The sequence below is a fragment of the Marmota flaviventris genome, chromosome 4 (assembly GCF_047511675.1).
Source record: "Marmota flaviventris isolate mMarFla1 chromosome 4, mMarFla1.hap1, whole genome shotgun sequence".
Lineage (NCBI taxonomy): Eukaryota > Metazoa > Chordata > Mammalia > Rodentia > Sciuridae > Marmota > Marmota flaviventris.
The window spans coordinates 164,342,083-164,347,037 of NC_092501.1; the positions used below are offsets into that span (position 1 = coordinate 164,342,083).

The 4,955-nt window shown below is 56.0% G+C and overlaps 1 long non-coding RNA gene across 1 annotated transcript; it reads right to left on the minus strand.

Annotated features, from left to right (window-relative positions):
- Positions 1–2,193: 2,193 nt before the first annotated feature.
- Positions 2,194–4,687, minus strand: LOC139705390 (uncharacterized). The gene is made up of 2 exons (XR_011707257.1): positions 4,043–4,687; positions 2,194–3,682 (listed from the first exon to the last, which is right to left on the minus strand). It is a non-coding gene; the product is annotated as an uncharacterized lncRNA (long non-coding RNA).
- Positions 4,688–4,955: the final 268 nt, after the last annotated feature.

The window sequence follows — 4,955 nt, forward strand, 5'->3', positions numbered from 1 at the left end:
TTAGAAATCATCCTCCCCAGGTTAGATAGGTTTAACTTAGATCTTCATTTTTTTTCCTCTTTTGACATTTGATTCTCTATTTTCTCTTTGACATTTGGTTCTTTTAAATTTAGTTTGAAATAAAAATCTAAGTATTTTTGGTTTTGCTTTAGGTTTTGGTTTTACAAATATTATATGATATCTGGGAATTATTTACCAAATTAAACTCAGGCAGCGCACTCTGATGGTACCACCTCCGGTGATCGCATGTATCTACAGATCTTGAGAAGAAACAGTTGCCTGCTGCCTGAACCAATCTGTCCGGGAGCCCTTTCCTGCTGGGTCCCTGCTCTGCAGCTATGGCATGTCATGGCCAACAGCTCAAGGTGCCTTCTGCTGGTTCATGGACATTTCCTGTGGGACCCACAATCCTAACTGCATTGTTCTAAGCAGGTGACTGCCTGCTAAAGGGTGTGGCAAACCCCAAATCTGGCTGGGAGCAAGCGCTGAGTGCCCAGCCTGTAGATATACCTTACTCCTGAAGATCACTGAGAAACTTCAGTTGCATCAGCCCTGGGCCCTGACCATGCTGGGGAAGGGGCCAGCACTGTGGCCTCACCTGCCCAGCTGGATTTCCAGAGTACACAGACTGAGGCACGGGGATCTCATCCTCCGCTGACTTATGTCCAGGCAAGGTCCCATAGTGAGTGTGAAGCACCTGGGGCAACCGCTTGAAGCTCGGTCATACCCAGGCAGCCAGAAGAGCCCCTGCTCTCAGATGGCCACACCCAGGACCCTGAGGATGGGACACTCAAGGAGGACAGACCACGACCCACAGAAGGAAACGGGATCAAGACACCCGCGAAGGAGCGGCACACTGGATGGAGAGCAGGGGAGCAGGGCTCAGGGTGGCCCCCAGCACTCACCAGTCACCGCAGGAGAAAGGAGAGAAGAAGCCACCGACCCCCACCCTCAGGTCGCAGAGGGCACACCGTCAGCCTGGGGCAGGTCGAAATGCTGCCACCTGAGGACGCAGGGGTCGCCCTGGACTCCCCTGCCAGAGAGGCTTGACCTGAACCAGCCACAGGGAAGCATCGGCAGACCCAGGTTGAAGGACATCCCACCACGCAAGTGACCTGCAGTGCTCAGCCTCGGCCTGGAGGGTCAGAGAACGGTGGACTTCTCCAGGTTGGCGGAGACTGATGTGACGCGGCAGCTAAGTGCCGCTCGCCCTTGGGAGGGGCCCCTTTTGTTTTACAGGGCACTGGGGGCAGACCCGAGTGGAGGGCCTGAGGAGGTGGAGAAGCTGTGCCCGGGTGATTCTCTGACTCTGCCGGCTCACGTTGATCATGCTGTGGAAGAGGTACCCTGAAGCCTTCACGGCTGCTTTGGGGTGCCCACGAGCCCTTGTGGGCTGGTGGGAAATGGGTGAGTTACCCTCAGAGGGTCCAGGGCTTGCAATGTCTCTGCAAGTAGTTTACACTTGTTGGAAAAAAAAAATACCAACTCAGACGTTCTAAAACAGGTTCCTTCATAGATGCAGAGGGAGGAAAACTCCGGACACCTCCGCAGCAGCCTCTGCGCCCACTGGTGGCATGCCCCCTTCTCCTGCTCTGTGGCTCTGGCCTGGAGTGTTCCAGAACACATGAGCCCCAGCTGCCACGAGCCAGGCAGCCCCACAAGGTCAGTGCATTGCCAGGTGACAAAAAGCCTCGTGGTTTGCCAGTATCCTAAATAAAGGACAATGAGACCAACAGATGATCTCCACCAGCTGCCAACCCAGGAGGACCGCAGAAGGCATGCTGACTCCACCAGAGAGGGGCAAGAGGCTTCTGTCCACCACCAGCCAATGAGGAGAGGTCACAGACTCTTAGGCCAGGGATGGTAGCAACACTAAAAATAGCCCCAGCAACCATGTCCAATGCGTGCTATGTCCTCCATGCTCCCAACCCATGAGGTCATCGCAACAACCCTGAAACATGAGTTCAATCAGCCTCCCACGTGGGAGAGGAGGAACTGACAGCCCAGGAAGCTCACGTAACTGGAGCGGTGTCACGTGGCTGCCTGTGATCATCGGGACGCAATCCCTCACAGCGGAGAAACCTGAGACAAAGAAACGTCCCTGGGCTGGCCTACAGTGACATGGCCCGCAGAGACCAGTGCACCTAGCTCCCATTCTCGACCTGCTCTCCACGCCTGCACTCTCCTGCCTCCCATGTTCTTCTCTAAAATCATTTTTAATTGACACCTAACAACTGAACATATTTATGGAGTACAATGTGACTTTTTACACACAGACAACGTGGAGTGATCCAAACAGGGTAATCAGAACTTCCCAACAGTCGCCTTTCCTTTGCATTGGCATTATGCGGGACTCCTTCTTGTAGCTCTTCTGCAGCGCCCAGCAGATGATGGCTACGGTGACCCTGGTGACGTGCTAGGGAGCGCCGGCACTTGCTCCTTCTAACTCCCATGCTCGTGCCCCTCCTCCCAGAACCACCGTTCCCTTCTCTGCCTGCTGGGGTCCTGCTTTCTCAGCTTGGTATTGACCCTTGAGGGCTTGCCCTCGCCAGCACCATGGGGTGGTGCCAGGACCTTGAAGCGAAAGTGAAGGGGACGCACTTCATGCAGCGTGTTTGAAGCAGCCTGAGGCAGCAGGAAAGCGTTCCTGTCCGGCCTTGGCACCTGCCAGCTGTGGTTGCCGGGACAACCTCCTCACTCTTTCTGGAGATAGAGCGCATCTTTCCCCTCTGCCTGCCTCCAACGATGGGAACTGAGTTTCGATCAACAGGCAGAGGCAGTTTACGTCCCAGCCCAAACCCTGCCCCAGGTAAGGGGCTCCCCTGTAGGTATCCTGTTCTGAGGGGGCTTTCTTTCAAATATTTGGGTAAGGACAGTGTCCAGGGATAACCACAAAGCCACTAGAGTCATCAGGACCACTCCCTCGACTGTGCCGCAGAGCAGCACCTGGGAGGCATTGCCATGGAGACGAGATGCGTGGCGCAGGCGGGGGGGGGGCACAGGCCCAGGCTGGGGCCGCTGCACACGGGTCCGTCTGGTTTCACTTGGGTGCTAACATTCTGTGGCCTCTCGGCTCCGCGTGCCCAGGGTGGTCTCTGTCATATAGCTGAGCGGAGACGGGGCCAAAGTGAGGCTTGGGGTCCAGCCTGGGCCCTATGGCACTCCTCCTTCACCCACCAGCCACTCCTTCCTCAGCAGGTTCCAGTGACAACTGGGTGCCGTGAGCAGACCCAGCAGGGGCTCCAGGGTACCCAGCAGCCACCGAGGGGAACTTGGAGGAGCTGCCACCACCCTCCCATGTGCTCAAAGACACAGGCTCAGAGCAAGTCAGCGCAGGAAGTGGAAGGCTGAAGTGAGATGAGAGGTCTGGACAGCAAGCCCAGCAAGTGACCAGCCACAGGGCAGAGACAGTCCCTCTCCACTCTTGGAGCTCCTGTTCCTTGTTGTGTCCAGCCCTCCCTGTGGTACTGGACTGGGCCGATGCCCCTCTCTTCCCTGGCAGACAGCGGGTCACTCTAGCCCACCTGAGCGGCGCGGGCCTGTCCACACTCACGTCCTTTATCTGACATTTAGGCTCGGAGGGTTGCAGTAGAGGAGGTGGAGAAGGGACCAGCGACTGTGACAGGCACGCGACACAGGCACCAAGGTCCCAGCCTCTTCAGGAGGGCAGGCAGATGACCACCTAGGAACAGGCAGAAAGTCTTTGCTCTCTGTGTGGCCACTTCCAACAATCCTGCCTTGCATGCCAACCCTCTCTAGACCCAGGGGTCCCCCCTGGAGCCCCCACAGGTCAAAGGCACCGTTGGAATCAGACAGTAATCCTGCTCGTGTTATGATAATGGTCATAACAATGTGCATTCATGACCATTTTAAGAGTTTTTAGAAATCAGTTTATGGTGCCAGTGACCTAAAGCGGGTGTCCTTGCCGGGCTGCGTTCGAGTCCCCTCTTGACAGGGCTCTGCTGGAGCCGCAGCAGCATCCCCATCCTGTAGTTGGGGAAAGAAACCCGCCCACAACCACGGCAAGCAGAGTCTTCCTGACCTGGGAACCTGCTCCGTGTCACACAGCAGATAGGACATCTAAGTGGTCCTCAGAGTCCATAGGTGGCAGCAGCCTTCAGCCACTTAATGGCACCGTGCAGTCTGTCCCACTAAGGACAGTTGTTAAGCCCTATCAGCCCCCACAAAACTTCTGGGAAATCCAGAGGCCTGGGCTGCAGCCCAGGGTTCCAATCCAGCTGGCCCAGCAGCCCAGCAGGGTCCTCAGCTGTCTGGCTCAAAGCTGGGCAGGTGAACCCCTCCACTGCAGCGGCAATGCTGGGGCATCCCGCTCATCTCCGCCCGTCTCCTGGTCAGAGTGGTGTTTCCCCCTCTTATAGAAGGCGCAAGGTCCCTTTGCATGAGCGGCTTCGGCCATGGCTCTAGAAGGAGACGGGCAACACAGGAAGTGGAGCTGGGCACCTGATCAATGTCAACAGGAAGTCCACCCTGGGGGCGGGAGATCTTGTCAGAGATGGAGTGCTTTCGGTTTCTTTAAAGCACAAACTCCCTCTGTCCGGCTCAGTGCCTGCAGCACAGGCAGTACTGTCACAAAGGTCATCTGCCTTCCCCCGCGCTCGGCTCCGCCAGCCTGTCTGGCCTGGCGGTAAACTGTCATGAACCACAGGCTCTGGGGTCCCTCTCCACCCTTTCCCCTCTCTCTTTCCACCTAAGGAAGACTTTAAAATGGGGACAATCCCTCATAACTCATTTAAAAAAATCTACTCCTGGGTAAATATTTTTTTAAAGTCATGGAACAGGCTCGTGTTTCCTTCTTTTCAAAGACTTCAGTGAAACATTGGCTGCCCGTGTGAGCCTCCCTGCCTGGTTCACCGTGGCCCTGACGTGTTTCTCTCTGACTCTCCGCCGTGGAGTTGAAACCACTGTGGTAGGCATTGTGCAGAGGAAGGCTTTTT